Here is a 24751-nt window from a genome sequence, read left to right as displayed (position 1 = left end):
ACACACACACACACACGCACACACTCCCACAGACAGACAGACACACACACACACACACTCCCACAGACAGACACACACACACACACACACACACACACACACACACACACACACACACACACACACACACACACACACACACACACACACACACACACACACACACACACACACACACACACACACACACACACACACACACACACACACACACACACACACACACACACACACACACACACACACACACACACACACACACACACACACACACACACACACACACACACACACACACACACACACACACACAAACAGGAGGGCTGCCAGAGGCAGAGCGAGCTGAACTTTTCGCACCCCCGAGCCGGAGCACCATGTGCATTGTGGTTTGTGCAGCTGGTGTGCCACGCTAATGCGCGACAGTGTCATACGAAAAATATTCCAGTTCCCCCCCCCCGCCATCCACAGAGAGCCAGGCGCTAATGAAACACAGGCCGCGCGCGATGAGGTCATGCCGAGTATGGATTTCAATAACCGTGCGCAAATGCACAAACGGAGAATATCAAACATGCAAACCAATCGGATTCCTGCAAGCCCAGAACAGGAATTTTTTTTTTTTTTTTTTTTTTTTTTTTTTTTTTTTAAACTGAACTTTTTTTCTCTCTCTTCCCTACCCCTCGAAGTTTCCCTCGAGCTATGCAAACAGCCCTTAACTGCCACACTGAACGAGTGTGAGTCCACAAAGCCAGTAGACTAAACAGAGAGAACCTGGCCAAGCTAAAGGCTAAGTAACTCCAGACGCGCACTGCAACGATACAGGATGTCTCCGTCTAATTGGCAAATATTAAATCTCACCACGGGCTCCGCCCTACTTTGTGAAAGCGAGTTCCAGCGACTGCACTCATGAAATGTTCATACACGTCTCCTTCTGAACGGAAGACACGGCAACAGCCTCGATGGAAACCAATCAGGAAAGCCTCACTACAGCGGAGAGCCCGCGTGCGTCCGCATGTTTCATTCATCTAAAATGTCCCGAAATGGAATTAAATGCATAATTCATCACCGCGATGTAGCAGGGTCAAGCAGGGTTTATGCTTCCCGAACTAGAACGCCAAATAAATATGAATACGATTTTAATGCAATTACAACTGTACGGAATGTAATTGCTTTTACTCCTGCGGTAGCTTTCTGTGTATTAATAACAAATCATCTTCTCCAAACATTTATCACAGCTGAAACGTTCCGTCTGAATGTATAATGAGCAAAATGGACAATTCACGAAACACTGAGAAAATGGGATGTGTGGAGCAGGAACAAACTGAGATTAGGGATGGACAGGTATGGACCAAGATTAGTGACTAGCAGGTACAGACTGAGATTAGGGATGAGCAGGTACAGATTGAGATTAGGGCCTGGCAGGTACAGACTGAGATTAGGAATGAGCAGGTACAGAGTGAGCAGGTACAGATTGAGATTAGGGATGAGCAGGTACAGACTGAGATTAGGGACCGGCAGGTACAGGCTGAGATTAGTGATGAGTAGGTACAGACTGAGATTAGGAACCGGCAGGTACAGGCTGAGAACAGACATGCGGTCAGCGTCTGAGGCTCCATGTGGTGTTCCGTTTTCCTAAGTCAGAGTCGTGCTCCTAGTTTTCAAAACTTCAAAAAAGAAAAAGAAAAAAAAAAAAAAAAAGCCAAATACCACAACATTCATAAAACAGAACTGAACCGCAGGGAATTGAAAAAGGAAAAAACACACAAAAAGGTAGCAGAGCTCAGCGGCAGATGGTAAAATTAACATTTCAACAGCTGTAGCCTTTCATCCGAGTCTCTGCAGTCCTTCTCTTTCTGGGGAAAAAAGTGAGGGTTAGAGACTCTGGAAAAAGGGAAAAAGCAGCAGCCCTGTCTTATTACTCCTGATGGTCGTTTCTCAATGAAATATTAAACAGGCCTGTTTGGGCTGCTCCCCACTCCCCAGCACCCAGAGCCATGTTGTGGAAACATCATCTCAGTCATTATTATGGGAAAGAGCACCTGGCTATGAAAGAAAATAAAACACCTTTTTTCTTCTTCTTTAAATAAAAGACGACAAATCCAGCTACTGTCTTTTTTTCAGTCCTTTTAAAATCTCACCCACTTCCACCAGTGACCCACTAATGGGCATAAATAAAATTTGTTTATGGCTATGGTTTTTGGAAAGAGCAACAGAACCCTACAGGAAAACATCCACTTCAATTAGTGTTCCCCCTCCCCCTTCTCTTGGAATACCCTGAGCACCCAGTACACAACTGTACTATGGACAGTGTCTGACAGCAAAGAAGAAAGAATCATCAACATGCTCTGCACAAAAAAAAAAAAGAGGCAGATTTCTGAGGAGATCAACAGAAAAACAAACACAGAAGACCCTTTCAGTCAGACCCGGCGAACGGGGGCTGCTCTGTGCCGGTCGTTGGTTTGACACAGTTACGGCTGAATTACACGTGTCCCGCCTCTGTGACATTTTAAACGCAATTAAAGCCGCTTATGAGAGAGGCTGCACCTCCGAGGGAGGGCTCCTGTGATTAGCATGCTAATGAGCTCACGCCGGCAACAGCAGAGCTCGCTTTCAAAACCTCCACTACCTGTGAGCGATTATCCGTTTACCAGTATACACAGGGCCTTCATCTCCACCTCCTGATTATCTGTTTACCAGTATACACAAGGCCTTCATCTCCACCTCCTGATTATCTGTTTACCAGTATACACAGGGCCTTCATCTCCATCTCCTGATTATCTGTTTACCAGTATACACAGGGCCTTCATCTCCATCTCCTGATTATCTGTTTACCAGTATACACAGGGCCTTCATCTCCATCTCCTGATTATCTGTTTACCAGTATACACAGGGCCTTCATCTCCACCTCCCGATTATCTGTTTACCAGTATACACAGGGCCTTCATCTCCATCTCCTGATTATCTGTTTACCAGTATACACAGGGCCTTCATCTCCATCTCCTGATTATCTGTTTACCAGTATACACAGGGCCTTCATCTCCACCTCCCGATTATCTGTTTACCAGTATACACAGGGCCTTCATCTCCACCTCCCGATTATCTGTTTACCAGTATACACAGGGCCTTCATCTCCATCTCCCGATTATCTGTTTACCAGTATACACAGGGCCTTCATCTCCATCTCCTGATTATCTGTTTACCAGTATACACAGGGCCTTCATCTCCACCTCCCGATTATCTGTTTACCAGTATACACAGGGCCTTCATCTCCATCTCCTGATTATCTGTTTACCAGTATACACAGGGCCTTCATCTCCACCTCCCGATTATCTGTTTACCAGTATACACAGGGCCTTCATCTCCACCTCCCGATTATCTGTTTACCAGTATACACAGGGCCTTCATCTCCACCTCCCGATTATCTGTTTACCAGTATACACAGGGCCTTCATCTCCACCTCCCGATTATCTGTTTACCAGTATACACAGGGCCTTCATCTCCACCTCCACCTCCACCCTGGCCTCACATATAGACCACTGCCGCACCACAGACACAAACCCGCGATGGCTGCACTAAGTGACACTTCGCTAAAGCTTTGCACGCTTGCTTTAAAGCTTTGAGAGGCGGTCTGAGAAGGTTTTCCCCACCCTCCTGATCAGCTTTCTCCTGACGTGGATTGCCCTGGTAGCAGACCTGTACTCAGGGAGCTGGCAGGGGTGGATTGCCCTGGTAGCAGACCTGTACTCAGGGAGCTGGCAGGGGTGGATTGCCCTGGTAGCAGACCTGTACTCAGGGAGCTGGCAGGGGTGGATTGCCCTGGTAGCAGACCTGTACTCAGGGAGCTGGCAGGGGTGGATTGCCCTGGTAGCAGACCTGTACTCAGGGAGCTGGCAGGGGTGGATTGCCCTGGTAGCAGACCTGTACTCAGGGAGCTGGCAGGGGTGGATTGCCCTGGTAGCAGACCTGTACTCAGGGAGCTGGCAGGGGTGGATTGCCCTGGTAGCAGACCTGTACTCAGGGAGCTGGCAGGGGTGGATTGCCCTGGTAGCAGACCTGTACTCAGGGAGCTGGCAGGGGTGGATTGCCCTGGTAGCAGACCTGTACTCAGGGAGCTGGCAGGGGTGGATTGCCCTGGTAGCAGACCTGTACTCAGGGAGCTGGCAGGGGCGGATTGCCCTGGTAGCAGACCTGTACTCAGGGAGCTGGCAGGGGTGGATTGCCCTGGTAGCAGACCTGTACTCAGGGAGCTGGCAGGGGTGGATTGCCCTGGTAGCAGACCTGTACTCAGGGAGCTGGCAGGGGTGGATTGCCCTGGTAGCAGACCTGTACTCAGGGAGCTGGCAGGGGCGGATTGCCCTGGTAGCAGACCTGTACTCAGGGAGCTGGCAGGGGTGGATTGCCCTGGTAGCAGACCTGTACTCAGGGAGCTGGCAGGGGTGGATTGCCCTGGTAGCAGACCTGTACTCAGGGAGCTGGCAGGGGTGGAACGCGTTCGGCCATGAACTGTTACGCCCTCTCAAACCCAGAGAACACCAAACATCCATCCATCCATCCATCCAACCAATCAATTAATTAATTAAATTGATCCATTATCTATACATGCTTATTCTGAGCAGGGTTGCGGGGGGTGCTGGAGCCTATCCCAGCATGCATTGGGGCAAGAGGCGAACACGAAACAGAATCACTCACAAATTCAAAAAAGGAAGACAATCCTTTAATCAACCCCTCAACAGACCCAACCAGCGCTGAGGAGCAGAGGCCGGTTCCCCGTCTGGGTTTGGAGGGACAGGACGCTGACCAAGACGCCCGTTTAAAAGCAGTGGCCCTTCCCCGGGAGGCTCAGCGCAGAAACACCAGCCTGAGAGAGAATCAGCTGCAGAGCGGGAGCAAACACACGGCAGCTTTATCACTCTTTCATCAGTTCACTTCTTTTTTCTGTTTTATTTAGCCTTTTCCTTTAGTGTTGATAAACTGAACATCTGTTACCGAGGTGCAAATGAGAAAACGTTCAGAGACCAGACTGCACACTTTGCTCCTTCATTTTTTTACATACGCAGCATTTCACAACCATTCAAAAACCCTGACAAAGGCATTTTCCCACTGCCAAATCAATGGCTGAATTCTGCCAAATGGTGCATCGTCTTCTTCTGTCTGAACAGCTCCATTACATCATAACGTGTTATACATAATTTTACACGTGTCCTGCTCCCTTATTCCATGTTTTTAAGTATTTGGAATTTATAAATAAATATTTTCTGCAGCGCTGCAGTTCACGTTTACCATTCACAGGTAAGAAATAACACTGCCAGCAATGAGCATTCATCCATTAAGTGTTAAAACCACTCGCTAGAAAACCCATCCTAAGAATCACAGATGAACTTCTATTTCAGGAAGCAGGGACAGAGAATTAAAACAAGAGTCTGCGGAAGAGAGGCACTCCCGAATCATCACAGGATAATAAAACCTACATTCTAATTAAGTGCCGAAGGATGTTCTTCTGAATCTGAATTAAGTCCATCCATAGAAAACACTCGGGCTGGAACTGCGCGTCTGAATGTCGACGCAGTTATCAAAAGACGGCCTGACAGCATCAGAGCGCTTTAATTGAATTAACTCTGATGAGCAGGCGCTGGGGCTGGGGCGGCGGGGGAAGCACGTCCCCGGTCCTGAACGCTAGCTAGCTAGCGCTGGGACACTGCCAGTGCTCCGCATGCCTAAATAACAACACAGAGGACGGGGGAATGACTCCTCATTCATGTTTCCCCCCAGTGGTGGAGGAGGAAATGCATAATTCAGTACGCCGCGCTGCCGAAGAGCGTGTTTACATCTTCCATTGAGCTGCTCGTCAGGGGAAAAAATAAATGAATAAATAAATAAAAAAACCTGGAAAACACCTATTTAAATCTGAAACAAAACACACGATCAGACAAACAGCGCATCCGTAAACACGGCATAAATCAAATAGAAAAGGCTCTCATTATGAATGTGTTTTGTTTTGGGGGTTTTTTTGTTGGAGGGGGGGTATAGCAGGGAGGGGGGGGTGTAAGATAGTTGTGGTAAAGAAAGGCAGTCCTAAGAGAGATGTCACAGCACACTTCTGTGCGTTTAGAGTGCAATACAATATCCTTAAAAAAATAATTTAAAAAAGACCAATAGTTCCTCTGTTGGAGTGTTGGCTTGAAAAGAGAGTGCACAAAACCATGAAATACTGACCAGTCTCGGCCAAGGAAATACGACATTACACTCACGACTGTACCGGGACTGCCTTCCAGAAATAGCCTAACAATACATTACTATTCCGAAAACATTGCAAAGGCACAACTCAGAGGGGTGGGGGTGGGGGGGGAATAAAAAAATCCCTACCTACTCAAATCTAATTTATCACATTAAAATACAGGCACAAGCAGTGGATCATTACGATGAGATAAATACTCAGCGGCTTTTCCAGCAAAGACTTCATTTGCATTTGATTAGGCAGACGAGCGGCATTAATGAATATAAATATAAATTAATATATGCGTCGCCACGCAGCGTCACGGACGGACTTCCTGTTCATTTTAAGAGCTCCAGAAGCATTTAAGCCCCTCACAAAGTCTATTGATCTGTGAAACGGAACGCTCAGGGGAGGGAAATCGCTCGAAGTCATATATCCAATGATGAAATGACTAGCCATTATTCCATTTGGTAATTAAACATCTTCCGGACCATTTAAGTGACTGCGCGTCAGAGAGGTCACGCAAGGTCAAACTAATTGTTTGGCGCTTTTTTCGCTGGGCATGGGGGGGGATTCTGCACACCCTGCCTGTAGTGGAGACAACACCCGCGGGCTTGGGGCTCACAGCACTGAGCCGGGGAAAGCTTCCTGGTGCCGAGTGGCACGAGTTACAGCACAAACATAACCGGCAGGTACATTTAAGAGAATTCCACTTTTACACCAGTCTCACTGTCAATACCGTGCTCACACAAATCTAGCCATCACACTAACAATGCCAAACACTGTGTGTGTGTGTGTGCATGTGTATGCCCGTGTGTCTGTGTGTGTGTGCGCATGTGTGTGTGTGTTAGTGCGTGTACTGTGTCTGTGTGTGTGTTAGTGCGTGTACTGTGTCTGTGTGTGTGTGCGTGTGTGTGCATCTGTGAGTGCATGTGTGTATGTGCATGTGTGTATGTGTGTTAGTGCGTGTACTGTGTGTGTGTGTGTGCGCGTGTATGTGCATCTGTGAGTGCATGTGTGTGTGTGTTAGTGCGTGCACTGCAGTGCATTTCTGTATGAGTCATTCTCGTCAGACAGGTCAGACTCTGCTCTCCTGCAGGTTATTAATGGCTCTTCTCCCACACAGGTGTGCCACAGGTAAACAGCAGAGTCCCGGACTGTCGGGGCCACGTGCGGAATTCAGCAGCTGCCTTTGCACCCCTGCACAGCCAGTCCAGCCAGTTCTGCCAAAGGGGAGAGTGTTCTCATGTGCCTGTCAGCACTGCTTTGAGCACCTGACACAGTACAGAGAGACAGAACAGGGTTTACCCAACCGTAAAACCACACAACACCCTGCGCAGCACGCATACCTTCTATAAACAGAGCCAAGATGCACATCAGCCGACAGGCCATGCAGCCCTGCGGGATTCTGACATACCGGTTCAGCACACCAGGGTGACAGGGCGCATTTCCCCGCCTCCTTATGTTCCCTGAGCAAACACCAAAAAAATAAACAAAACACATAATCCCCGTCCACACCCGAACACGCTTACCGTCTCTGCGGCGCGCATAAACCACCAGACGAGAAACAAAAAAAAAAGACCGGACAGAGGCGGGGGGGGGGGGGGGGGTTTGCGCAGGAGGACACGGGCCACCCCCCCCCCCCCCGGGTCGCCCACAGAGCCGACGGCGCTCTCTCTCTCTCTCGCACATTCCAGCGTGGCCGCCTGCCAGAGAGACCTTGAGGAGTCCTTAGAACCCCAAACACAATGCGGGCACAGCGCACAGCGTCACCCACATGCCTCTGGAGCCACCGGACGAATCATAACCCACCCGAGAGGCATTCAGGCATTTCTCACATTAAAGGCGCGTTATGCAAGGCGGTTTCAGCGCGGGGCTATTCCACGCTGCGAGGGGGCTTTTTACTTAATGTTCTGAGCACGGCGTTCAGGCGGCGCGTGCTCATAATTAAGCAAACGCCCCTCCCTGGACACAGCGGAAGACACATTCAAAGAGTCCCATTCAAGCCCGCAAATACATTTTCCTCCACTGTTTCTGTGTGAATGGGACACAGAGAGAGAGAGAGAGAGAGAGAGAGAGAGAGAGAGAGAGAGGGCCTAAAGATATGCCTGCACAAACAGCCAGGCTCCAGAACTCCTCCTGCAGAAACTCAGCATCCCAGCCTTTTCCCCAGTAAAACAGCACACGGCGAGCTGCACTTAGAACCAGAGAAATCCGGACCCAGCTCCTCTGAAACCTCTGAAATCCAATGATAAACTTCATTAAATTAAGAGAAAAAAAAATATGACTAAAACACATATGCGCCACCATTTCTGCCATTTTACGAAGTCTAATCTTCATCTCTTTGCCTCTTTAGTTCGCAAGCGATGCAAACAAACAAAAAACAGGAGGCCAGTGTTGGGATGTGGAGGGCCCTTTCGGGGGCTCAGACCTGCGGTGGGGCCGCCCATTCAGGCTGCTAATTAGTGTCTGCAGATCAATGATCTTAGAGTCCCTTTTCCGTCCCAGCAGTAAGACGGGACGCACCCCCTCGGGCCGGTCATTGCTGAGCACACACAGACCTCTCTTCTCCCCGCTGCAGCTCAAGGATGCTCTGCTCCTACACTCTCATCCGCTCTCGTGGAAAAACATTTTTATAAACACCATTTTTAATTACACAAAATACATGTTAGAAAAGGCTAGTTACAGCCTTAAAGTAGAACAAGGTTCTCTTAACAGAGTGCGGAAGAACAGGTGAGAATATTTGCACTACTCTGGATGCATAACAGGCAATGCATATCATTTCATCAGTTCAGCATACGCAAAACAGCAGAGGGGGGGTACTACTGTGAGCTCAGCGCTATCAGCCCAGAGCCAGAGAGCAGGGAAATATACACAGACATGTTTCCCATGCATGCACCAACACACGCACACCAGCATACTCGCACGCACATACATGCAAACACACGCGCACGCACACACACACACACACCAGCATACTCGCACGCACATACATGCAAACACACGCGCGCGCACACACACACACACACACACACACACACACACACACACACACGCACACCAGCATACTCGCACGCACATACATGCAAACACACGCGCACGCGCGCGCACACACACACACACACACACACACACACACACGCACACCAGCATACTCGCACGCACATACATGCAAACACACGCGCACGCGCGCACACACACACACACACACACACACACACACACACACACACACACACACACGCACACCAGCATACTCGCACGCACATACATGCAAACACACGCGCACGCGCGCGCACACACACACACACACACACACACACACGCACACCAGCATACTCGCACGCACATACATGCAAACACACGCGCACGCGCGCACACACACGCACGCACACGCGCACACACACACACACGCGCACACACACACACACACGCACACGCACAGGACTGAAAGCAATGTCATTCTTTGAAGGCAGGCACTCTGATCAAAAGGCTTAAACTTTTGGAATATTCCGGAGGGATCAGAGAGGAGGACTGAGCAGTGACCCGGTCCCAGCCACACACCGTGTTCTGGGGTTAATGGAGGGATGAAGATTAAAACAGGCCTGCCTTCATCTACCTCCCCAGCCGCCGTCCCCCCTGGAACCCAACTCACGCAGACAGACAAAACGGGGGACAGCCAGACTCTTTGATTTTTTGATTTAGGGCTACCCATAATGTCTGGGGTAAAAAAAAAAAAATATATATATATATATTTTTTTTAAAGCCAAGCAATTTACTGGGAGACATATCTCACAAGACCTTTGGAGGGAGAAATCTACAGCCGATACACCCCAAAAAAAAAAAAAAAAAACCTATTTCAAACAGAATCTCAGCACAGCTATCCATATGGATCTTTTCTTTTTTTTTTTTTTTTGCTAAGATACACATAATTGCTACAGATCTGACATACTTAAATTCCAAGTTTGAAGTCGGGCCAATTACTTTTTTTAATGCTGATTAGAGGACTCGCTCAAGATATATTTAAGGAGTTCATCTTTGAAGATTTAAGTGCGTACTTGAGAAATTAAAAATGAACTGATGAAACTCTTTTGAGGGGGTGTGGGGTGGGGGGGGAGAGTGAGACTTAGAATAACATCAGAAGCCCCCCCCACCCCTCAGCTGGGGGTTGCCCGAGCTCACAGTCCAGCAGGCCGTCCTATAACAGACACCCAAATGTGCGAAAGGGAAGGGCAGAGTACTGGGAGAGGGACCGCTCTAACAGGGCACTGCAGGGAAAACAAGGCCGTTCAGCTGCTGTCAAACACACCAGGAGCTTCGTCTGGTTCATACGGCGCAAAATTAAACTGGCCAAACAGGCAAACCAGGGAAGAACTAACAAACAGATCCTTTTACTGACACATCACAAAGCAGACACCTGTTCTGTGAAATCTGCTACAGGCCCCTTCCAAAATGTACCGTTTTCATGTGCAGGAATTCAAGTGCTACAACAAGGTTGGTTATTGTATTTTAGCCTTCAGATAAAATTTAAGATTCCCTCGATCTTGTTACGTAGATTCCAGCTCATTTAAGAAAAGAAGCTTAAAGACAAATGCACACTTTTTACCAGTGCACAGTAAAATATCCCTACTGAACTCAGTTACATGTGACACTGGAGTTTTTACAGGGTATGACAGAATAAACAAGCCAGTTGCTCCGGGTTTTTTTTATTTTTATTTTTTTTTATAAAGATAACATCGGTAAAGACTACAAATCTCACACGGAGGAAGAAAAGAACGAAACAGAAGAGAAAACCCCAAAAATTCAGCAGCACATCCGCTACTGCAGCTCTGAACAGACGGAGGGCGCACAGGGCTGCATGACTCACTGAATAAACACCCAAAGGTGTGTCTGTCACACACAGAGAGTACAGCTCAGCCCAGCCCAGCCCAGCCCAGCCCAGCACAGCCCAGCACAGCCCAGCACAGCCCAGCACAGCCCAGCACAGTCCAGCACAGTCCAGTGCTCTGCTCCCACGGCTGTTTGAGCTCACTGCTCTCCACGGCAACCCAGGACCCTTCATTCCAGCACGATACTTCATCTCTGGAACTCATGTGCGTGCGAGCGAGCGTGCACACACACACACACACACGCACACGCACACAGGCACGCACGCACGCACGCACGCACGCACACAAATACACACACACGCACGCACACACACACACACACACACACACGCACACACGCACACAGGCACGCACGCCGTTCAGCGCTAATGCAGGTTATCCGCTCACGGCACGTGTTAAAATAGACGCGTGGTTCTGAGACCACATCTGGCCACAGGAGTAAAAACAGGCCATATCCTGTCTGATAGCAAGCTCCTCAAATATCATTAATCTTTACATCTGCACGGTGACAAACAGCCCAAGAGACCACCGCAGGCTGAAACTCTCCCCTAGGATCCCCTACAGACCAGAGTGATGCTCAATTTTAGCACCCAAACTCTGATCTGAAGTGGCTCAGCTTCAACCCTGTGCTAAATAATGAAGCGGTTTGCCATTCACACCACTCTTATGTACGTTTCCAAGGCTTTTGGGTGGGGAAAAAAAGTCCTGGGACCCTGTTCATATCGCAAATAGCACAGCCACAGTCTGGCTGTTTGCACAGCAGAATGGCGGTACAGCTTCACTGCAGAACCTCACACAGCAGACGCACGCTTGACCATTTAAAGTGTGAAGATCACGTTTAGAACGCTCGTAACTGAACATTCTAAATATGATGTCACAATCACCACTGGTAATAGTAAGCAAAGGAGTTCTAGAACACCGACTTAGAATCCTGAAGCCAACATTCCAGATCACCTGCTCTTCCACGGGGCTGAGCACAGGGCCGCAGACCTCCTCACAGCCGAAAGGGCCCTTTTACTCACCAGAGCGACTAGGCCTCAGCGCACGCGCTCCGTGGGAGAGCTCTGCCCGCTGCTACGGCAACCGCCATTCCGCACCGCATCCTGAGAGGGGGACAGAGAGATGGCGGTCAGCTCCCCCTGCAGAGTGTGTGCTCTCCCTGACCCACGCTGCCGTTCCTCTTCAACACACCCGCACGCAGGACAGCCAATCAGGAGGGCCACTTTTCCCGCTCAAACCCCAAGCCCGTAAAACGCTCCTCTCTCATCATCAGGGTGGCCCTGAAGTCTTCTGTCAGTCCGTATGGCCTCCTTGCTCAAATTACTCAGCTCTTCTTTAGTGCACCAGCAGAGCCACCGTCCGTCTTAACCATCAGCACCATCGCCATCTCTACCTCTGGGGCTCTGATGCTGACAGGCAGCTACAGGATCATCTGCAGAAGTGTCCCTGATGGCCGGTGGCAAGCCTCCATTCGGCTGTAGTTTGTTGACGTTTCCTTTTCCTTCCGCTGAGAGCCGTATTTTAAGCAACGCTGAGATCAGTAGCTGGGCATTCATGAGTTGGTCTTGAGTTTGTGAAAACTTTGCATCGCTACTTTTTCTTTCCGTTCCAGAGCACCCCTGGCTTTCCTCCACAGCAGCACAACATGAAGGAGATGCAGCGAAGCAGACTGTGTGTGTGTGTGTGTGTGTGTGTGTGCGCGTGTGAGTCTCAAAAGCCAGAAGTCCACGCAACAAGCACTTCGTGTAAGTGGTGCAGGGTGACCATATAAATGATCACAGAACACCCAAAAAAGTAATAAGGTTCACATGCAAAACTAAAGTCTGATTAAAATCATCCCTGCTGCAGTATAACAATGATAACATTAACATTTAAATGTAACAGGATAGAATTTATCAGCCAAGGATTTGTTTTCCAGAGCTGTGATCTCTACCTGTTATCCTTGCTACTTTCTTCCAGTCTGAATAAAGCAACAAAAAAAAAATACATGAAAGAGCAGCGAACTGTCTGCTCTCCTTTTAAAAAATAAAATAAAATCTTTCATCTGACACCTGAGAGAGCCCCTCTAGTCCATGCAGGCTGCCTCTCAGGTCATCCGCTCACAGATCTCAGAAACTTAACTGTGTTAAAGACGCACACTCACCCAGAAACTCTCCTGTCCTCTCCGCGCTGCCAGCAAACCAAAATGGATGAATCTATGAACAAAACAAAACAAAAACAAAATGATCAGTGCTCCGTAAACGAAGGGTGCATTAGCACCATTTACTTTCACCAATAAAACCGATTCTTCTTCAACTGCTGTTGACTGCATTTCCCAAAACAAATCTGCCCTTAAGCAACACACACTTGTGCGCATAATTTGTGTGACATTTTATAATAAGACGTTGCAATTACAAGGACAAGTTCAGTCTTACACGTTAGGTGTTGGAGGAGATAAACAAGACTGTAAAAAAAATACTGCAAAGTCTTTGTGCATAAACATGTTTTTCTTAACCATTATTAGTGCTGGTGTGAAGAAATGTTGCACAGTGAATAATAATTAACTGACCAATAACAATAGTGGGAAATCTCAGCCACAGATACCGTACAGGCAGGTACTAATCATTACTTTTACATAACGCTCCCTTTCCCCTCATTCCTCAAGTGTCAGTAGAGCTGCCTCTCCCTGCTCTTCTCTCTTGGATGTGTCAGCACCACGGTGGCTTGTGATTGGTGGGTTCTGCCACACTGTCACACCTGACATCACCTGAGCTGAATCCACAGCGCGCAGAAACACCCCCAACAAACGAGTACAGTAATGTCTACTGCATCAGACATTTTGGATGGCCTCACGATAAGACACAGACAGCGTTGGTTAGATAAGCTCACTTCGGGTGGTGCTTGAAAACATGGTAACAGCATCTTCACACGGGCCCCAGAACCCTTGTGAATGCTAAATGCAATTGAGCCAGCTCTGCGATAAGCGGTAGATGTTGAGGATTTACAGCTTTGGCCTGCTGTAGCCATCAGTATCAGCTCCCAGGGCGATCCACACAGGAGGCTATTTGCATGCGGTTTGTAGCCACTGATAAGCTGCTCAGTCAAAACAGTGAATCAGCCAATCCCTGGATCCAGCTCATTTCCATAAGCGCTCCAGCACTTCGTATGCTTGCTTTTCTACGGTATTTCTACCTCTGAATCTGCCAGATTTTACACGCCGTGATTTAACGCCATTTTAAACATTCGACTCGATCAAGCTGATGAGCATCGACTGACCGAGACTCAAGACTTGTGTCCTTGCAACATGTCTCCGGTTCACAGAAGGCCAGGGCCATGTCAAGCAGGTGGGGGCCGCACATGGCGGTAACTGGCTGTGAGTGTGGTGTGTGTGTGTGTGTGTGTGTGAGTGTGGTGCGTGTGCGGTGTGTGTGTGGGTGGTGTTTGTGTGTGTGAGAGAGTGTGGTAGGTGTGTGTGTGTGTGAGAGAGAGAGAGTGTGGTAGGCGTGTGTGTGTGTGTGTGTGTGAGAGAGTGTGGTAGGTGTGTGTGTGTGTGAGAGAGAGAGAGTGTGGTAGGCGTGTGTGTGTGTGTGAGAGAGTGTGGTAGGTGTGTGTGTGTGTGTGTGAGAGAGAGAGTGTGGTAGGTGTGTGTGTGAGAGAGTGTGAGAGTGTTGTAGGTGTGCGTGAGTGTGTGTGTGTGTGAGAGAGTGTGGTAGGTGTGTGTGAGTGTGGTGTGCGTGCGTGTGTGTGGTAGGTGTGTGTGTGTGTGTGTGTGTGTGTGTGTGTGAGAGAGTGTGGTAGGTGTGTGTGAGTGTGGTGTGCGTGCGTGTTTGTGTGTGTGCCGCAGCTGTTTACCCCCACTGCCCTCAGCCGCCTCCCAAATCAACCGTCTCCATCAACACCTTCACTCTGACTCACTCCTCTACTGCGCCCCAGCATTCCCACGCCCCTCCCTCTGCGCCCCACCCTCCCAAACCGCACGAGGCGGGCCCCGCCCCCCATCACAGGTAACCAGGGAACAGCGCGGCACTGTCTGTGGGTGCAGTGGCACGCTGGGGGGAGGGGGGGGGGGTGCTGGAAGACGCTGCCACTGTACTCCGCCCCCCCTCCAGTGAGATTCTCTTTCTGCAGCCTAATGTGTCCATCAAAGGATGTTACTATCAACCCCCCACCCCTATACTCCTCCCCCAAGTGGGTACAACATAAATAACACTGTTCAGTTTCTCTGCTCTCAAATATTCTACCTGCAAAATGATGGTCAGTATCTGTGGAATTATGTTTTTAAACAAGCAGACCAATTTTTGTTTGTTTTTTTTGTAGAACATTTCACAAGGTAGAACAGGCTATAGGGTGGTCGGTACGATTCTGCCCTTGGTCAGAAAATCTCAAGAGACACTTCCAGTCGCCAAAGAGTTTGAGTGAGGAGGCAAATGAAGAGATCATTCTTTTATCAGATTATAAAGGCTTCAAAAAAAACAAAAAAAAAAAAGGACATTTTTCTAATTCATCTGAAGGTCGCAGTGATTTACTTTTCTGAAGCGAGTTCATGTACGAGATGTTAAAGCATCGAACTGAAAGGCGCAGACAAAGGCCGGTGAACATGGAATGCCAGCCTCCCCTCCGGAAGACAATGAGCTCCAAGCCAAATTCATTTAGAAAGTTACGTTTAGAAAAACTGAATCTTGAGTTGAAATTCACAGGCTGTTTGTTTATCACTGCACCTCTTCTTCACTCAGGAAAAAAAAAACAATTTATGAAGACTTGCATACATTTATGATTAAAATGACTGTGTTGGTGCGGGTAGAAGAAAGCTCTCTCTCTCTCTCTCTCTCTCTCTCTCTCTCTCCGCCCCTCTCTCCTGAAGTGTTTTTTTCGGAGCCCGTCCGAGACGACAGTCGGGTCACGCAGCAGACCCCTGCGAGAGAGCGGAGAATCTTTCTGGGGGCTTGCGTTTATGCAGGTTTCAAACAAATCACTCTCTTCTGGGGTCCGTCATGTGGGACTGTGGAGTCCTCGAGCAGGCCGACCGAATCACTTCAGAGACGTGAGCACACAGCCAGTCTGCGATGCCCTGGAACGTAAGCCTCTATACACACTGCTACCTCGTTTAGCCGAAATGAAGACGAGGTCGCACCGTGTGCGGGAAACCAAAAAGAGGGGCTTGCCAAGCTGGCTAAGAGGCTGTTGCAGAAACGCTGAACACAGAGCTGTGTGTGGGCGGCTAATTCACACTCCTCACACACCGCAAACGCAGAACAGGGCATCATATTTACAGGTCGCACTTCACTTTGATCTAAAATCACGCCGCCGTGTTCCACTGGCTCCTGCATGCGTTTTAAACACGCTGAACAAGCCTTAAAGCAGGGGCATGAAGGCAAACCCCCTGACCTTTGACCCAGACTGCCTGCTCAGAGTTTGTACCTAGAACATGGAACACAGCAGAGATCTGTACATTTATTCAGTTTCATAACCAATTATTTCCTACATCTGCAACAAAAGGTCACTGTCATTTCTTGTTCAGTTAATTACATTGCTCATTCTGAAAAATACATTCCCATTAATTACTTTTCCTTTGATGGAGACGGAGTTAAGCCCTGGACTACCATGACATGTAGAAACAGGAAAGACATAGCCTAACTGTGCCCAGGTTTTGGGTGAAAATGCACTTAAAACATCAGGGAGGTGAATCCAACACTTCCATCTCTTGTGAGAGCCTTTACCAAGCGAGCCAAACAACGTCTTTATATACCCTGAACCCCAGACCAGACCGACGATTCACGACACGAAGAAACTGCTTTAGAATGCTGCAGAGAGGAGCTGCAGCAGTGTGAAACTAGCCATCTCAGACGGTCAGGTGACAGCACTCGTCCAATCACAGGGGGCCAGTTTCACAGCTTCGTCATGACACCAATCATTACTCTCAACTGGGCCTTAAGAGGTCGGAAATGAATTATGAACTGATTTTTTAAAGCATGTATAAGATGTATAATTTCAGTTTAAGGCCTCTACACTCTTTGGCTGCTTTTAAAGGGCGTTTCTTTACATCGGTCTTCTCCCTTAAAGCCACAGCTGAGTGTCCTTGCTGCAAGGCAGCACTCAATCACAGCCTCTCACCGTGTCAGGATTACATTACAGGGCAACAACAGGATAATCCCACTTAAATAAAAACAGCGTTTCGCAGAGATCTGTGCTGCGGACACCGAGTCTCACACCCCACGTGTCTCGCAGGGTCATTTGTGGAATTAAGCCTGTACCTCCCGTCCCTCCCTCCAAAAAAAAAAAAAATCATTCAATTCAGCGCAAAGTGTCATTTTAGACTCGCTCCAGAAATGTTGGATACGCGCGTACAGCAGGCTACTTCCGCTAAATGTCAAATGGCTGCACCTTTAAATAACAAGCATCTCACGCAGTATCTGCGCAAAGCCCAATCACACACATGAACAAACCGGAATGAAGCACCATCGGGGAGCTCAGCTGAAATACCAGCTGCTTCCATCACACCTGTACGGGCAGTTTTTTTTCCCCCAGCACAGCTGTGCTTTTAGAATGTGCAACGGAATGCACGTGCATCAAAACAAAATTTCCTTGGAACGCTTAGAGAGTGTCTCAGGTTTTGAATCAAATATATGCACGTTGAGAAAACTGCAGATTTGAGGTAATAATTACTAATATTATAAGCCATAAGCAGCACCGTCCCAACTGCAGAAGCTAAGCGTGAAGTCCCAGTGGTACAGCCCAGCTGGTCACATGGTTTAATTTCCCCAGCGGGAAACGCCTCTGCGCTGCTGCTCACGTGGATGGCTGAGATGTAGTGTATTTTACTGATGTATTGTCCTGAATTATGCGCTGTTATCTGCGTGTTGACTGCATGTCCTCCTGCTGAGGTCAGACACACATCTCCGCAGCAGGGGGTGATAAAGACTCATCTAAACTGATGTGTTGGTAATACACGCAGCTTTAATAGGATACAGCTTTTGGGTAGTGTCAGAAACATGCACAGATCATCATCTATACAGGCGATGCCTCAGTTCCTACAGATGCTTTTGGAAAGGAAGACAACTGCACAAACTGGAAGGGTGTGTCAGGTGTGCTCAGGTGCACATCAGTATGAGTCATGGCTCTGCATTTTAGTCTTGTTGTTGCTGTTGTTGAGAAGTAAGTGTGTTGTGTATTTTCCCAGGAGAACGCTTGACAAACACTCAAATCACATCACTGTCAGTTCTGCACCTTAAAGAGTTTATGCAAGAAAATTATTCCAGTACAGTGTTAAAAACAAACAAGCAAAAAAACAACATGGTGCTCCACCAATCTCAGCTGTCTGACAGGCTAATACAGATGCGGGAATCCCACGATGGTCAAGGTGACAGAGCCAGCTCCACACCTGACATCCTCCGACTGACCATCCTTGTAATATATTTGGTCACATTTATACCAAACAAAAACTAATCGGCAAACAGTAAATGATACACGAGCACAACCATATGCTTTTGCCGCAAAATGTTGGCAATACAAGGACAAAATTAATCTTGCTGCAGAAGGAAGTACTCTGTTTTAGTGCGCATCGTTTCTGCGTCGGCCTCTTTGCGTCTTGTGAAAGCCTTCGGTACAGTCCATCAACTGGTGCTAGCTGGAGCAATCACTGCACCAAAGCTCGCACGCATACAAAACTACCCTGAGCGGAGCCCACTGACCTCACCGAGTATCTATCCCAGACCAAAACAAGTCAAAAACATTTCTCAAAAAAGCACCAAGGCTAAGAAGTAACCCAAATCGGGTAGCTTAGCGTGCGAAGATCTGAGAACTCCAGATTCACAATGAACTGAAGCGCACCAAGCAGAGGCACCCTGACGCAGATCATTAAAAGTGCAGGATCGTCTGAGGCCCACCAGCTAATGCGGCCTTTTATCACAATAAGTCAATATGTCCTGGGCCGACAGCTACCGGCATATGATCTCGTAAACAAATACCTTCACGTGGTGGTCCGTGTTCCATTAAGGGCCGAAACTGTCAGCACGGATTCCATCCTCGCCAGAGGAAGAAGGGAAAAAAACGATTCTAAACTGTTGATCACCTCCGATTGCCTTAACTAGCATGGAGGTTGTCATGGAAACATTTCTATGAAGTTCGCGGTGATAAAAACGGCAACATTTCCACTTTAATTAGCATTAGGCTTAGGCGCTGCGCGTTACTGGCGCTTGGAGGCCATGCATTAGGCCCTGGCTGGCTGCGCAGGGCTCGCTGTTTTGACATATGCAGGAGACCAGTACGGCAGATTTTTTGCGTCTCCTGCTCTGTCTTCCAATAACACTGAAAACAAATCTTCCAGAGGAGCAGGCAATCTATTTCACACACACACACACACAAAAAGTGTTGGGGGGGATAGGTAACGTCAAAAAGAAAAACACAGAGGGGGTCAAGAGTTCGCTGGAAGAAGCAGAAGAAGCCGTTTGCTTTAGAGCTGAGCGGTGATGAAGATAATTTGTACAGGGAAAAGGAACAGACCAGAGTCAATCACAGGAACTTTCATTAGAACACAAACACACAGTGGAGCGGACCCAGTTAGAACATCACCTAATCATAAAAGTCCAGAGATTGGGGAGAGATTTAGACTCCTCTAGCACATTTACAATTAATATCCCCTTATTTCTCGTTCTGGGTTGAGAAGAAATAAACAGGTATTATTCATGATAATACCCTATAATCCTTGCTCAAATTATAAAATCTCTAAAGTTTTGATTAAGAGAATAATGGCATTTAGGTGGATTTGATTACATTTTTTGACATTTAATTACGCAGATTTACATTTAAAAGAACGTTTTATTTATATACTAACACTGTGAGGCCGACGCGGACAGCAGTCAGTGACACTCAACAGTTAAATTCTAAAACCGATGCGTGTGAACAAGTGCTATAGCCAGGTATCCAAAGGAGAAGCAAGGTGGGCGATCTGTCAAAACTAAACTAAACTAAACACTTCTGTAGCCAGTCCAAGGTCAACGGCAACAACGTGAGCTCGCTCCGCGGTTCTATGGCCAGAACCACCTGGTCGGATCCAGTACAGTAAAGGCCTAACATCAGGACAAAATTAAGTGCTGCTAAATGTGTTTCTCATCTGCATCAGTCAAAGTGAAGTGCGCCTGAACGCAGTCAAACACGCGTGCACTTCAAACAACTAGTGCAGAACAACCCGCTAGCCCAGGTAATCATAAAGGTGATACCTGATTATGACCGAGAGACCAGCCCAGGAAAGCAGGCGAACACTAAAAGCCATAAAATTAGCTTTACTGCTCTCCTCAATGTAACATACACCGTGCATTTAGTATTAAACACTGCAAAGGTTACATTTGTTAACAACGACCAAGGTAACTGTTCTTAAAATGCTAAGAACATTAAAATGCCATAGCATCATTAGATAACTGTAAGATGTTTATTACACTTCAGAGTATTAAATAATTATGCTATTATTACTTCTGGTAATAATGCCATTACAATTACCATCATCACCAACAATTGGTCATAACCACTGCTGTTTGCTTATATCCATGTAATGTCGAAACAAGAACAGAATTTCACAAATGTCAGCACAATAAAAAAAATCTTTAAAATATATACAAAATCCAAAAATGGTCTCACAAAGTGTCATGTGTTAATTACTTTGAAACAAAATCACCAAATCAATGTCAACATATATAATTATGCATTTGATAAATTTAGATCACATTACACATCTGCCAGAACATCATAATTAGATATTAATCTGTCATCATGTGTATTTGATATAAATAGCATATACTTGGGAAGTAGTGACACTTTATATAAGTATTTAGGCTATTGTAATTCCAGTGCAATGTTAATAAAGATATTAACATATGATCTGACTAAAACATTGAAACTGAATCTACTGCTCGGATGGATTTCTCCTATATAAATAATGCTTTTGAACAACCTGAAGTTGTATGAAAGTGTGTATGTCTGTGTATTCTTTTTTTTTTTTTTTTTTTTTTTAAAAGAACAGTGTTTTGCACTTATGTTTTATGTTAAGATTTTCTCTCCTACAAAAAATAGTGCAACAGATCTCCACCTTCTTTCTATTTTGTGATACTTCTGTAGGTCATTTAAAATTTAATTTAGATTAAATTCTCCCAGTAACGGTTTGCTTTGTTTATCAAAATGCATTTCAAACCTCAAGTGTAATAAGCTGTAGTAGTGATGGTAAAGAAAAATATCAACGTTCCAAAACTAATTTTAAAAATCATTTAATGTGACATGCTTTTAAGTATGCAAATTAACAATTTGCAACAGGTAATATTTAATAGCTTGCCTTCAGCAAAGGCTGACTGGCTATTTAAAAACTGGACTTCGCTTTACTTGTGAGATACGTAACTGCACATAACAGACTTCGTACACAGTAAAAATGTCCAGTGTTAATTAAACCCTAACAGTGTTAATTCAACTTTTAACAGATAACATTTGCACACATTCTGGAATACGGGACCAAATGTTATCAGTTAAGAGTTGAATTAACGCGGTGAGAGTAAAATTAACACTGGATACTTTACCAGTACTTTATATTTAGGTTTAACTTCTCCAGCTTCTAATTAACTTACAAAACTGAGAAACGTGTGCCACACTCTGAAGCCGCATTTGCGCAAATTACCATACGTGTGCTTTTGAAAATCTGTAGCCTACATTTGTTAACAAGTGTAGGCTATCCGATGATCTGGCTGTTAGTTTCGTTCACTAGTCAATTCACTCTGTTTTCGAGCAAACGGAATGGAAACTTTGTGTTTAATGTTTTCCATTAATTACGTGATGTTTCACGGGCTAGCAACAATGTAACGAGCTAGCTATCTCTTAGAAGACAAACATGTGGAACAAGCACCCAGGGACAAACAGCTGCTTGTTGTTATACAGCCGCATGTTTGCTTACTAACTCTACTTTTCAAGGGCTGTTTAAAAAGAACGCTTTTGCAAACTTAGCAAACATTCACCACATTGTATTCAAAACAAAACCAATACGACACAACTACCTCGTTAATCACCTAGTAGCCTACGCTACAGTGGTATCGTGGTACGAAAACCCTAACCAGCAAGTGAAGTTTGATAGCTGGCAACGTATTGATAATCAGAAAAGTGAAATGAATAAACACCGAAGAGCACACTTACCGAAAGCAAGCTCGTTTCCTTATCGAAAACAAGACTCCTGTTGTAGGAATAAGTTATCGTGACTTTCAGCGTTACAAAAGCGTCACACGTGAGACTGAGGGTTAATCATAAAATAGAACATGAACAACAAGCCGAAGAATAAATAACAACTTGGATATTCCTCCGCAGGCGCTGCGCTCGGGGATGCACGCGTTGTCTCGCGCTCTCCTCTCGAACCACTGTTGCTGTTGTTATCATGCAAAAGAAGAAAATACTCCGAGTCCAGTTGGATTCTTCTCAAATGACTGACAGCTCGATTATTTACCATGTTTTCGCATTTGAATTCAACACATCAAAATGTATTCAAACTAAGTATTTGGGACTATCTTATTAGAATACAGCCCCGGGGGACGCAGACTCGCGGAGCTGGACATTGTTATTTTTTGGAGTAGCAAGACTCGTTGTGACGTCACGTCCACCTGCTATGTAAACAAAAAGTCCGAAGTTGGTTATTTATATTTTTTTCTCCGTAAAACGTACTGTCAGTATGACGTTCCTCTCATGATTATGGGCTGGGGTTGACACCAGTGGAGCATTTTGAAGGGCAGACAGAAATTATTTCTTAGTCATTCCGACAGGTTGGCACTGTGAAAACAGCTTACAAGTAGAATTAGCCTAATTTCCAAAAAGACCAAAACAGGCTAGAGGTTACAGTAACAATATGCAAGCTCCTACTCATTAGCGTTCCTGTAAAACGCGAATAGAAGGCTATCCTTAGATATTTCCCCGACAAAGAAGTCGAGCGTACAATATGTGCCCACAATTAATGAATTACAACATATAATTGCTAAGTAACCCACAATAATTGCTACAGGAGAACATAGGCTATTCATAAAGTAAAATGTGAGCGCCTTTATCAAAGTAAAACGTTCCACCCTATCATTTGAAAATAAGCTATCTGCCCTTTGTTTTGTTAAGAATAAGCACTTGGGCGCAGGTTCCTTAAAACATAGGCAGCCCACGTATCCTACCATCAAAAGAGGAAACGCACAAGGTAAAGTGCGATAACGGAACCATTGTCACTAAAATAAGTAAAACTATTTACTGATATTAGTAGGTCATGCATTGCCATTGGGATAAAACGCTGGAAGTGATACCGGCACAAAATGCCGGATTCCGACACTTTATGTCTTATATCAGGCTATGCACGCACGTTGTTGCCCATAAACAGGTTTTCGAAGTCACGTTGTGTTTAGTTTTCTCAGCAGAAGTTATAACGTAACGAGGCATCCGGAGAGGAGTAGAAAACTGCTTGAGAAAACGTGCAGATGCCCCAAACGATGACCTGAAGTTGGTAACAGGTCTTGAAACGAGTGACCGGGGGGGAAAAAATACAAAATATCCTAATTTATTTCTGTCGTTTCAGCACAATTTATTCCAAAATCGTGCCACGATGTTTGATGGATTTAAAATGCAGGTCGAACAAGAAGCCGATTATTCTCCGTATTAGCCTATAACAAATACAAAACAACAGGTTCACAATTTCTACGACCTAACCTTAAACTTGGAGTTCAGACCACAATTTAGACGAGCGGTAAACTCACCTAGAGCGGGGCAAACGCACTAAATTACTGAAATTACATTAAGATTGTGCTATTATGCGTAGGATACATCCATTTAAGGGCGGGGAAGCCTCGCTCGGTTATGAAATGAGACAAATTCGGAAACGGCAACGACCACTCCCCCACATTCTCTTCCTCTAGTCGCTGACCATAATAGTGTATAGGCTAGTGGTTCAAAAGATTAAAGTTCACCTGAAGGACACACGTTTCCGACTGGACGAAAAATGTATTTTTCATCCCGATGTGAAATGAGTTGTGGGCTATTTAATTGCACCAGTAAGCCTATTCATTAAAACTGGTTCATGTTAAATATTCTGCGGTTTACTATTTGTGTTTGCAATATGTAGTTTTATTGTAAAAGTGATGACAGAGGACAGGCTATATGTGGAAGTAGCTGGTGTTTAAAAACGGGAACTATGTTTATTACGCAAGTCTGCATACTGCTTTTATTTTCAAAATTAACCGAAAAGGTTTGTTTTGCTGGCTTTAAAGTTCGGTTTTATTTATGCGTATTTGTTTGGCCTGAGTTTGGGTTTGCTTTTGTTTGGTCTTAAAATTTAGTTAGGTTTTTGTTTGTTTGTTTTAATTTGGTTTGTGTTCCTTCGTTGTTTGGCGGAAGTGTACGTCAATTGAGTCTAAACAAAAAGAATGAAAAGAATATATTTTATGTGTCGACCTCTGTATATTTCCCCTGGCGTTGCTATTGTCATCCCATGCGCGTTGTATTTTATAGCTCTTACATTATTGATATGACTGTAACATCTGCAGAATTTTATAATAAAGTTTTGTTTTTTTAAAGAATGAAATATATACTTAAGGGTTTGGGTCAATTAAATGTAATTTAACAGAATTAACTGAAAAATCCTTATGCAACCTTTTTTAACTACTTTTTTATTTATTAAATGGAT

At 46.0% G+C, this 24751-nt stretch overlaps 1 protein-coding gene across 2 annotated transcripts in view; it reads right to left on the bottom strand.

The window, feature by feature from the left end:
* LOC118219048 (forkhead box protein P2-like) overlaps window positions 1-23942 on the bottom strand; it is an 85319-nt gene extending 61377 nt beyond the window's left edge. The window contains exons 1-3 of one of the 2 annotated variants that reach the window (XM_035401865.1): window positions 23826-23942; window positions 13244-13295; window positions 12123-12203 (exon numbers count right to left, since the gene is read on the bottom strand). The gene's annotated coding sequence lies outside the window, so the exon portion shown is untranslated. Of the gene's footprint in view, window positions 1-12122; window positions 12204-13243; window positions 13296-22242; window positions 22615-23825 lie in introns of those variants that run through there. The other variant, XM_035401864.1, reaches the window with a different exon arrangement.
* Window positions 23943-24751: the final 809 nt, after the last annotated feature.

This window comes from Anguilla anguilla, chromosome 19 (assembly GCF_013347855.1).
Source record: "Anguilla anguilla isolate fAngAng1 chromosome 19, fAngAng1.pri, whole genome shotgun sequence".
Lineage (NCBI taxonomy): Eukaryota > Metazoa > Chordata > Actinopteri > Anguilliformes > Anguillidae > Anguilla > Anguilla anguilla.
The sequence above is the reverse complement of the archived record's forward strand: the minus strand, read 5'-3'. Positions and strand labels throughout refer to the sequence as shown.